Source organism: Culex pipiens, chromosome 3 (genome assembly GCF_016801865.2).
Source record: "Culex pipiens pallens isolate TS chromosome 3, TS_CPP_V2, whole genome shotgun sequence".
Taxonomy (NCBI): Eukaryota; Metazoa; Arthropoda; class Insecta; order Diptera; family Culicidae; genus Culex; species Culex pipiens.
In genome coordinates this window covers 42,065,101-42,077,445 of record NC_068939.1, presented here as the reverse complement: position 1 = coordinate 42,077,445, position 12,345 = coordinate 42,065,101, and the positions used below count along the sequence as shown (strand labels likewise).

Below are 12,345 nucleotides of genomic sequence, written 5' to 3'. Positions count from 1 at the left end.
TTTTAATATTTTATTAACTTTCTTATTTTAAACGTCAAATTCGAGTTCTGCGACCCATTTTAGTAAAATTTTGGTGGTTTATTGCATATTTACCTACCAAAGGTATTTTCTCAATATTTCTTTCTTTATTTTGGCCGCTTGCATTTAAAATTCTATATTATTTTAGAGTAGGTACACAGAAAAAAAAGAAAGGTAATATTCAACGAATAAATGTTGGACAAAGTGCAAACAAATTTATGAATTATTTTTTTTTGCACTATGGTTGGTCAAAAATAATTTTGTTGCCAAAAATTCATACCATGTCACGAGCAATATATTCAATTAGTTAAACGTTATAAGATTTCTTACTCTTACAAAGCTTAAAGAACAGATTTAGAAACCGAATTAGAATTCTGTACATTTTAAAATACGACACGAATGCCATTGCAATGGTAAAGTGTCTTTAATAAAACTAATAATAATAATCTGAGCATATTAAACAGCATCTTGTTATGTGATTTTCGTGCAAATAAATATTTTTTTTAAATCAAACGCATTTTTCTGTACTTGTGGTATTCCGTAGTAACAGTTCAATAGGGCGAATCTGCGATTGTAAACAAGCAGTCTATCCCTTTTGCTCAAGTGACAGTTCACGTCAAGTAAGAGAGGGATAGACTGCTTGTTTACACTCGTAGAATCGCCCTATTGAACTGTTACTACGGTATTAATCTTAGTATAACAAATATAATGTTAATATTTATGTATTTTTTTGACATTTTCCTCATAAAATTATTTAAAAAAAAAAACAGAAAATTTAAATTTCCAATTTTCCGTGTCCAAAAGATTTAAGATCTGACAACTATATCTATAGTTATGAGTATATGAAGCTATGTAGAGATCATGTTTAGGTTGGACAGTTTTATTTTACAAAAAATAAACTAAATTAATGTGAGGAGCACAGGAAAAAAGTTTAATTTTGGAAGGTTGAAAATTTGATTGGTTGAATATTACTTTTTTTTTGGGAATATTACCCAAAAATATTTAAAAATGTGAATCTGATGAATGTTTATCAGATACTTATAAATATTCACCAATTTCTGATGCAAAATTCAATCATTTTTATTGACACAAAATCTGTCACCATTTCCTGATGAATATTACCATCATTTTTGACAAAGAACTTTGTCCTAAGGGCTCTATTCTGGTGAGGTGTCAATCCAGAAAAACGAAAAATGTCGCGCGTTACGAAAATGTTGCACGCTTGGTACTGGGGAAGAGGTCTGCGACGCAACAAGGCACTGTTGCGTCACCATTTCGAGCCAATATAAACCCCGCTCGATCAGCCCAAGGAAATCATTCTATCGCTGGACGCCGAGGAGTGAACAACAACCTGGACCTGGAAGCAGATGGCCTGGAGGCCCATTAGCAATTGGCCGAAAAGCAGCTGGCCTGGAGCAAGGAGCAGCTCAAGCGGAGGCAGGCTAGCCGGAATATTCTGGCCACAAGACCCGGAGTGGCCAGAACCCTCAGGGGTGTTCCGATGGAAGGCCATACGAGACGGGACAATATGGGTATCAAACTTCTTGGATTTTGATACTGGTGATGAAAATGGCCATTTTGACAGTGTTGGCCACAACCTGGAGTGGCCGGTGCCCTCAGGGAGGTTCTCCCGGGAGGACATTAACAGAACCATACGATTTTGGGCAATATGGGTATCAAACTTCTTGGTTTTCAATACTGGTAATGAAAATGGCCATTTTGACAGTATTGGCCACAACCTGGAGTGGCCGGTGCCCCCAGGGAGGTTGTCACGGGTGGACATTTAACGAACTAAACGATTTAGGGCAATATGGGTATCAAAATTCATGATTTTCAATACTGGTAATGCAAATGGCAATTTTGAAGTATTGGCCACAACCTGGAGTGGCCGGTGCCCTCAGGGAGGTTCTCCCGGGAGGACATTTACCGAACCATATGATTTTGAGAAATTGTTCAAGGCTCAACTGCGATCGTTGATGATGACGATGGAATGAAAATCGTTGGCAAAAATGCTGCCTTCACGACTCCACGGCAAAACAAAACAGCCAATCAGAGAGCGGAAAGATTTTTTGCGTGGGTCAAAGCACGCGCTTGCTTGTTCAAGGCCAACTGCGATCGATCGACCGTTGACACTTGCAAGCGAAAATTGTTAATATTCGATCGATTTTTTTTAAAATGAAAATTTTGGGGGAAATATTTAAATTAAATTAAACGCCAAGCGTCAAAAGCTTTACAAATGCACCAAAAGCAGTGCATGAATCATTTGAAACAATAACTCTTTCGTGAATTTTTCGTTGGCGCTGAAAAGCGCCATTTTGTTGAATTGCAGCAGAAGTTGATTCTTGTGGCCATCTTCTCGAGCGTTCATCCAAGTAGGCCTTGTTTTTCTCCTTCGACGTCGTTTTGGCAGCAATTTCACGCACACGCTGGCGTGTTTCTTCTTCTCGGAGCTCGCTCTTGATGTCCTCCAGTCGTTGATTTTTTTTCCGCTGCTGCTGCTGCTGCTACGATGTTGTCGGTTCGAACGATGACGATGGAATGAAAATCGTTGGCAAAAATGCTGCCTTCACGACTCCACGGCCAAACAAAACAGCCAATCAGAGAGCGGAATGATTTTTTGCGTGGGTCAAAGCACGCGCTTGCTTGTTCAAGGCCAACTGCGATCGATTGACCGTTGACACTTGCAAGCGAAAATTGTTAATATTCGATCGATTTTGTTTTTTAAAATGAAAATTTTGGGAGAAATATTTAAATTAAATCAAACGCCAAGCGTCAAAAGCTTTACAAATGCACCAAAAGCAGTGCATGAATCATTTGAAACAATAACTCTTTCGTGAATTTTTCGTTGGCGCTGAAAAGCGCCATTTTGTTGAATTGCAGCAGAAGTTGATTCTTGTGGCCATCTTCTCGAGCGTCCATCCAAGTAGGCCTTGTTTTTCTCCTTCGACGTCGTTTTGGCAGCAATTTCACGCACACGCTGGCGTGTTTCTTCTTCTCGGAGCTCGCTCTTGATGTCCTCCAGTCGTTGATTTTTTTTCCGCTGCTGCTGCTGCTGCTACGATGTTGTCGGTTCGAACGATGACGATGGAATGAAAATCGTTGGCAAAAATGCTGCCTTCACGACTCCACGGCAAAACAAAACAGCCAATCAGAGAGCGGAAAGATTTTTTGCGTGGGTCAAAGCACGCGCTTGCTTGTTCAAGGCCAACTGCGATCGATCGACCGTTGACACTTGCAAGCGAAAATTGTTAATATTCGTTCGATTTTGTTTTTTAAAATGAAAATTTTGGGGGAAATATTTAAATTAAATTAGACGCCAAGCGTCAAAAGCTTTACAAATGCACCAAAAGCAGTGCATGAATCATTTGAAACAATAACTCTTTCGTGATTTTTTCGTTGGCGCTGAAAAGCGCCATTTTGTTGAATTGCAGCAGAAGTTGATTCTTGTGGCCATCTTCTCGAGCGTCCATCCAAGTAGGCCTTGTTATTCTCCTTCGACGTCGTTTTGGCAGCAATTTCACGCACACGCTGGCGTGTTTCTTCTTCTCGGAGCTCGCTCTTGATGTCCTCCAGTCGTTGATTTTTTTTTCCGCTGCTGCTGCTGCTGCTACGATGTTGTCGGTTCGAACGATGACGATGGAATGAAAATCGTTGGCAAAAATGCTGCCTTCACGACTCCACGGCAAAACAAAACAGCCAATCAGAGAGCGGAAAGATTTTTTGCGTGGGTCAAAGCACGCGCTTGCTTGTTCAAGGCCAACTGCGATCGATTGACCGTTGACACTTGCAAGCGAAAATTGTTAATATTCGATCGATTTTTTTTTTAATGAAAATTTTGGGGGAAATATTTAAATTAAATTAAACGCCAAGCGTCAAAAGCTTTACAAATGCACCAAAAGCAGTGCATGAATCATTTGAAACAATAACTCTTTCGTGAATTTTTCGTTGGCGCTGAAAAGCGCCATTTTGTTGAATTGCAGCAGAAGTTGATTCTTGTGGCCATCTTCTCGAGCGTTCATCCAAGTAGGCCTTGTTTTTCTCCTTCGACGTCGTTTTGGCAGCAATTTCACGCACACGCTGGCGTGTTTCTTCTTCTCGGAGCTCGCTCTTGATGTCCTCCAGTCGTTGATTTTTTTTCCGCTTCTGCTGCTGCTGCTACGATGTTGTCGGTTCGAACGATGACGATGGAATGAAAATCGTTGGCAAAAATGCTGCCTTCACGACTCCACGGCAAAACAAAACAGCCAATCAGAGAGCGGAAAGATTTTTTGCGTGGGTCAAAGCACGCGCTTGCTTGTTCAAGGCCAACTGCGATCGATTGACCGTTGACACTTGCAAGCGAAAATTGTTAATATTCGATCGATTTTGTTTTTTAAAATGAAAATTTTGGGGGAAATATTTAAATTAAATTAAACGCCAAGCGTCAAAAGCTTTACAAGTGCACCAAAAGCAGTGCATGAATCATTTGAAACAATAACTCTTTCGTGAATTTTTCGTTGGCGCTGAAAAGCGCCATTTTGTTGAATTGCAGCAGAAGTTGATTCTTGTGGCCATCTTCTCGAGCGTCCATCCAAGTAGGCCTTGTTTTTCTCCTTCGACGTCGTTTTGGCAGCAATTTCACGCACACGCTGGCGTGTTTCTTCTTCTCGGAGCTCGCTCTTGATGTCCTCCAGTCGTTGATTTTTTTTTTCCGCTGCTGCTGCTGCTGCTACGATGTTGTCGGTTCGAACGATGACGATGGAATGAAAATCGTTGGCAAAAATGCTGCCTTCACGACTCCACGGCAAAACAAAACAGCCAATCAGAGAGCGGAAAGATTTTTTGCGTGGGTCAAAGCACGCGCTTGCTTGTTCAAGGCCAACTGCGATCGATTGACCGTTGACACTTGCAAGCGAAAATTGTTAATATTCGATCGATTTTGTTTTTTAAAATGAAAATTTTGGGGGAAATATTTAAATTAAATTAAACGCCAAGCGTCAAAAGCTTTACAAGTGCACCAAAAGCAGTGCATGAATCATTTGAAACAATAACTCTTTCGTGAATTTTTCGTTGGCGCTGAAAAGCGCCATTTTGTTGAATTGCAGCAGAAGTTGATTCTTGTGGCCATCTTCTCGAGCGTCCATCCAAGTAGGCCTTGTTTTTCTCCTTCGACGTCGCTTTGGCAGCAATTTCACGCACACGCTGGCGTGTTTCTTCTTCTCGGAGCTCGCTCTTGATGTCCTCCAGTCGTTGATTTTTTTTTTCCGCTGCTGCTGCTGCTGCTACGATGTTGTCGGTTCGAACGATGACGATGGAATGAAAATCGTTGGCAAAAATGCTGCCTTCACGACTTCCCATCCCCACCAGTGCATCAAAAAGCGAATGACGTAGGAATGGGATAACCGGCGCAAAGGGGCGGGGCATCCGTCAACATTCTAAGCCAATATAACCCCGCTCGGTCAACCCTGGGAAATCATTCTATCGTTGGACGCCGAGGAGTGAACAACAACCTGGACCTGGAAGCAGATGGCCTGGAGGCCCAGAAGCAATTGGCCGAAAAGCAGCTAGCCCGGAGTTAGGAGCAGACCAAGCGGAGGCAGGCCAGCCAGAATAATTGAGAGCCACCGGAATATTAAGGCCACAAGACCCGGAGTGGCCAGATTCCTCAGGGGTGTTCCGATGGAAGGCCATACGAGACTGGACAACATGGGTATCAAACTTCTTGGATTTTGATACTGGTGATGAAAATTGCCAATTTGACAGTATTGGCCACAACCCGGAGTGGCCGGTGCCCTCAGGGAGGTTGTCCCGGGTGGACATTTAACGAACTAAACGATTTTGGGCAATATGGGTATTAAAATTCATGATTTTCAATACTGGTAATGCAAATGGCCATTTTGACAGTATTGGCCACAACCTGGAGTGGCCGGTGCCCTCAGGGAGGTTCTCCTGGGAGGACATTTACCGAACCATACGATTTTGGGCAATATTGGTATCAAATTTCATGGTTTTTGATATTGGTAACAAGTTATGGTTTACAATAGTGGCCATTTCGAAAAAGGTGGCAACAATCTGGAGAGACCGCTACCTCACGATTGTTCCGATTGGGGGACAAACATCGAAATATAGAGATATCATGGTTTTTTAATACGGAGCTTAAAGAGAAATTAAACGAAAATATAAATCCAATAATGTTTTGATTTTATCTGACGCATAAATCAACAAAATTGCTTAATTTTAAAAGTTTTTCTGTTAAGTTCTTTGTCATACTGGTCATGTGTAACATAACCACCTGCACCTTTTTTCTGTGAATCATCTGCAAAAAAAAGGTGAATGTAGGAAAGTTGAAAATTTGGTTGGTTGAATATTACCTCTTTTTGAGTAATTTAACCTAAAAAATGTGTGAAAACTTATTAAAATTGATCAGTTACTAGTGAAATATTAAACATTTATTTGACAAAAATTTTGTCACCGTTCCTTGATGAATATTACCATAATTTTTTTTCTATGCACCTTACGATGGATTAAGCTTAAACAATTTAGCGGAAACATGGAAAGCATTCTTCCTATTACCAAAGAAGACTATTTCCAGTATTAACTCCACATACAATTCTGGCTGCTGCCTTTACAACAAATCCACGAACATTTTCAAAAATCTGTATAGTGTTTAACCTAAAATTCCCTTCGGCAAAGTATCAAGTATTGTTGAGCACTTACAAAAAAAGTTGTACACATTTTTCAAAAAACATGAATTTTTGAATGGAGATAAAAGTCTTATCAACTTTAAACAATTAAAAATGCATTTGTTTAGGATATTTCGACGTAATTTTTTTTGCAGTAAGGTTATTTGAGAAATAACACATTGTTTAAAATATCTTAGACTCTTGATTCCAACAACATTTTTATCATTCAAATGTTAAAACTCTATTGGTGATTTTTTTTCTTAGTTTTATTGAATTGAATTTAAATGATTGATGTTTAATATTGTGAGTAAAGTATAAAGCCCCATTTTTGCATTTTTGCAGGCGCTTAAAAGTCGCATATTGTGATACAAATTAACCAACCGCACCTCGTTCAAAACCATTCTCTGTGACCAGGAGAGAAAAAAAAACCCGCGTCAGTGCCGTCGACATGACCCACCTCCAAAAGACTCCCCCCTCTCCCCATCCAGAGGGGCAGCACACCACAATTATTCAAAACTATTCGCAATGTTAACGTTTCTGCTGCGCCGAAAACAATCAGAAACCGACTGGACTGTGAAGACAATGGCCTCTGACCATTAGTTGCACCAAATTTTTGAGCAAAAAGCAGAAGCATTTTTCGCAAACCCCGCGCACCGTCACGTGCACCCATCCCGTTCCCCTCCCTTAACCAAGTTTTTCCCACCCACTCGCACTTACTGTGAAAAACGCCCACCGCGGACCACTTTTTTGACACGCCAAAAAGTAGCACCATCATCGTCATCATCAGTTGTGGTGGCTGGGCTGCAACCTTTATGCTTCTTTGCACTCCTGAAGGTGGCAGTTTTGGGGGGGTGCGTCCCTTGGCTTATCAAAGTTTTTTTTTTTTTGAAAAACGTTATTTTTAGCTTTTCCACTTAATTTAACTTAGCGACTAGTCGACTTACGAAACAGAAATTAAATTGGTGTAAGTCAAAGCGACGTAGCTAAGGGTTAGCAACGTTTTTCGGGGTAAAAAAGCAAAACGAATGATTTGAGTTTATTTCATTTGCCGCGAAATACAAGTGTAGCAAATTTTGTACAAATTTGTGAAAGGGCCCAGTTGAGTCGCCACGCTCTTTTCGGGTCAACGCCGCAATTGTTGACCGCGCAAGTGAATCTTCACATCTCCCACCCCATCCAAAACTCCGTTACACGAGAGATTTCGAATGTCAGATTAGCGAATTTTATAAATTAATTATAGTTTTGTCACAGTTTCAATGCCCCGTCCAATGGTTGACACATTTCGCTGATTCACAAACTGTATTCTAGTTAGGACTGGAGCGGAAATTGAGCGGAACTGCCAAGGTTTTTTTTTTTTGTTTTGCTTTGGTTGGCAAGGTTTAAACTGTCTGATTTTGGCAAACTTACAGAATGATTCATGCGGGCAATGTTTTGAATAACTGACCCAACTCGGGCAGAGTCAACGAATCGTCGCAGTGCCAAGAAAAGTGTGCGCCAGCTCTGTCATCTGAAATTAAACCAAGTCGGATAATATGCTGCAATACACTGAAGAGAAGTGATTGATCAAATAATTTGATAATTCTTTTTATTATTATATATCTTGTTGAGGCAAATTTCATATAAGCGAATATTGTGAACAAATTCTGTTAACACTTTATTACTTTCACATTTTCTTTACTATACAAACAAATTATTTTGGAAAACTTTTGACAGATATTTTTTAACCCTTTTCTAAGATTTTTATTCCTTAATTTCAATAGAATGCGTTTTTCAGTAATCGACCATTTGACATAGAATATATGTTTTCCCCCTAGTTTATACTACACCCAAAGTTAAAGAACGAGAGGATAGTCCTCACGAAAAGAAACGTGAGGAAAGTGCTATATTGCGAGAGTATAGTCCTCTCGCGTGTTCATTCGTTCATTGGAACAGTTCATCCTATTGAGTGGCTTATCTTGACAAATGACCGCCACTTAGTCACCGAACCATGGTGGCCCATAGGTCTTGGGTTCGAGTCTCGGTACCGGTACTTTTTTTTGATAGATGAACTTTTTTGGAAAATGAACCATGAGTAAAGTACTCTCGGTAATTTCGGGATTTATCCTCTCCGTCCGCACACAGTACCATTTACTACCGAATCGTGCTCTTTATCCTCTCGTATGCCGATGCCCAGTTCTGGGTGTACACACATCAAACTCCAGTCATTGAGGGCATCAACATATTTTTTTAAATAGATTTACATTTACTGAATATCAGTTTTGGGGAGTCGATTAAGGTTTACATTACTGCGAGTAGAAAAATAGGAATACATCCCGAGCAGGGGTAAATAACACGGGAATACCAAATTTTGGTATTTCTTGGGCAAATAACAGAGACCAAAATGTGTCCTTGGTTGCCCAGTAATAGATGGTAAAATACCATGAAATCATACCAAAGTCTTGTATGTGGAAGGGCACAACAATTCCAAACCATGTTATTCCAAGGGTAAAATAATACCTCAAAATAAAACCATTTCAATACCAAGTTGAGGTCTTTTATATTTTTGAACATTGCTTGAATACCAAAACTTGGTATAACCATGGTTTTATTTTTAGGTATTCCCGTGCCCTTGGAAAATCAGATTTTGGTATTCCGGTGGTCTTTCACATACATGATTTTGGTTTGATTTCATGGTATTTTACCGTCTATTACTGGGCAACCAAGAGCACATTTTGGTCGCTGGTATTTGCATAAGTAATACCAAAATTTGGTATTTTCATACCATTTTTAGTGCAGCAGTTGCAGTTAGTAAAAAAAAACGGAAATGATCCATATGCAACAGCCAAATCTACTCACCTGATGATTTCATGTTGTTGTTAGTGATATTCTTCACCACATCGAATTCTTTTGTCATTGATGAACGGCCTGTGCTTGAAGTTCTTGAAGATTCTGAAAAATAACAAGATTGAAAAATAAGGATTGTGTTTACACACAAGATTAAGATTCTAGTCAGAAACTTCTGTACTGTACTGTTTTCGTGTAGTTTTTGCCACAGTTTATGTTGTCTAGTTTTCCCACTCTACGTTACATGTAAACACACACATATTTGTACTAACAGAACACAAACAGATGGAAAAGGGTCAGTGAACTTATCCTGATCGCTCAGTTTCTTGAGGGAAAATATCCCAAGATCAGTCCCATTCCCTGACAGACTTCAGAACAGGTCGGAACAGTTCGGTTCTGTTCAGTTACCGCGAAATATAATCTAGTTTAAACGCGAATAAAGAGTTTCTGTTAAATATAGTTTCGTTTTGTATCGTAACAACAGTTGTTTGTAATTACCGGGAAAGAAAGTGCGACAGGATCATACAGACGCTCTTATGTGCGCAATCAGATTGAAATTCACCAAAATTCAATAATCTGTTGATTAACTCGTTTTTCAAAGTATTTGGTTATCCCGACTTAGAGAAATTTCAACGTTTTAAAAAAAATCTTAGTGGGTAAATCAAAAAATATGAACATCAGCTTTAACATTTTTGGGTTTCAAGTGAATTAAAAATTAATTATCTCGTCAAAATCTATAAAAAAAATCCATAGTTTCAGAGGAATTTGATGAAAACTTTCAAAACCAAAATAATACCAAAATGTGCCATCCTGACTCAGAAAATTTTCCACAATTTCAAGTCATTTCTTTAGGGGGTATATCAAAAAATTTTAAAATCAAGTTTGAAATTTCCGGTTTTCAATGTAAGCATTCGCTTTGAGACATCATTTTAGCGCAAAATTAATTATTTTGTCAAAATTGGTCAAAATTTTTCCATAGTTTCAGAGGAATTTGATAAAATACTGTAATACCAAAAGAATACCAAAATGTGGTGTTCGACAATTCAAATTCTGCAATTTTGCAATATCAAAACAATACCTTAAATTGGTATGATAGCACGTTTTGCTCTTGCATAATCCTTAAGATAAATTTTAAAGGGTCCAGGAATACCAAAATTTGGTATTGATACCAGAGAAAGGTATTATTACGCATTTCCCTTGTTATTTACCCATGCTCGGGATTTGCACTATAAACGTGAATATATTCCATCTTGGTTCTCAAATTCATGAACACAATTCTTGCACAATTCATGATTTCGAGAGTTGACTTTTTTTAAGTTTTCAGTGTATGACACAAAAACTAATAAAATATATTAAATATTCATTCTCCTAGTCAGAGCTGAAAACCCATAATTTAATGGCTTGTGATTACATAAAGATAATATTTTTTGCCAAATCAAAGAAATATTTTTTTAATAATCTGCTATTTGCTTTCTTTATTTTGAAGATAAAAATATAACAATATTTGGAAATGTTAATGGTACGTTAAACATTTTGGTAGCATTTAAATTCATTTGCCAGTTTTCAATATATACAATCAAATTATTTTACAAAATTTGGTTAGAAACTTGTTGGCTGGCTTGGGCATTTATAAAGATATTTCAATCTTTGAGACGTTTTTGTCTATAAGACCTGGTCTAGGTTACTGGGGGACGATAAAATACAAAATAAGCTTTTTGCATAAAATGTAATTAAAAATATTTTTAATGTTTTTGGACTCATCTACCTATAGAATAATGAATATTATGGCAAAAACTGTATAAATCAACACTAACAATACCAATAAATGCTTTTTTTTGCAATTCCGTCGTGAAACTACTTACTTTTCCTGTCATTCTTGAACGACGAAATAGCCTACTTTTCTGTCCCAAAAATAACAGAATAGAATAGCAACACTTTTCAAAATAAATGCTGAAAAGTTCTACTTTTCAGCACTGAAAAGCACTTGTTCCGAAAAGTAACACCTTTCCAATTTTTTTTTATTTATTGATAAAATACATGCAAATTTGACTTAAAATTTCACTCAATGAGTGTTTTCGGAATTGCAAAGAATGTTGTATGGAACTCGTTGCAAAACTTGATTTTTTCAGCACTCTTCGTATTTATCCAACTCGGTGAACCTCGTTGGATAAATGTACGACTCGTGCTGAAAAAATCCTCTTTTTGCAACAATTACCCCCTTACTAGTGGGAATGGTGCAGATTCTGTGTCAGAAAAAGTGTATGATATAACCTCTTAAAATGTGTAAGTTTACTCTACTACGCTACTTTTTAGTTGAAATTTTAAACATTCCACGTCATGCTAGGTAAAATTATATCGAAAGTAAAAAAAGTAAATCTTTCCCAGTTCCTGAGAGGAACACCCTTGAAGAGTATCGAGGCCGGCATTTACAAAGCGGATTCAGTGGCAATTTCATTCTCAACTCAATGTTAACATGTTAAGGTTAATGTTAACATTCCATAGGTTGCCTCCCTAAGGTGTTGTGATAAGGTCCAGTTTGTGACGAAACACTACCTTCCCTTTACTAAGCAATCGATTCCAGAAGGGAAACGATCACCAGTTGTGTTGGTCCGAGCCGGGATTTGAACCCCGATCTGCCGCTTACTAGGCGGGAGCGTTACCACTAGGCTACGTGGCTCGGTCCACCACTATATCGAAAAAGAGGTAATATTCCACCATCACATTTTCAACCTTCAAACTTTTTTTTTACATTGTTTTGATCAAAAAGCTCCTTTCGAATGTATCAATGTACGAACCAATGATACAAGTCAGGTTTGTTGGGCACAAGGAAAACATTTACAAA

General features: G+C 38.5%; 1 protein-coding gene across 4 annotated transcripts in view; it reads left to right on the top strand.

Moving 5' to 3' along the window:
* LOC120412380 (protein vein) overlaps window positions 1-12,345 on the top strand; it is a 102,373-nt gene that overhangs the window by 57,387 nt on the left and 32,641 nt on the right. The gene's annotated exons all lie outside the window — the stretch shown is intronic.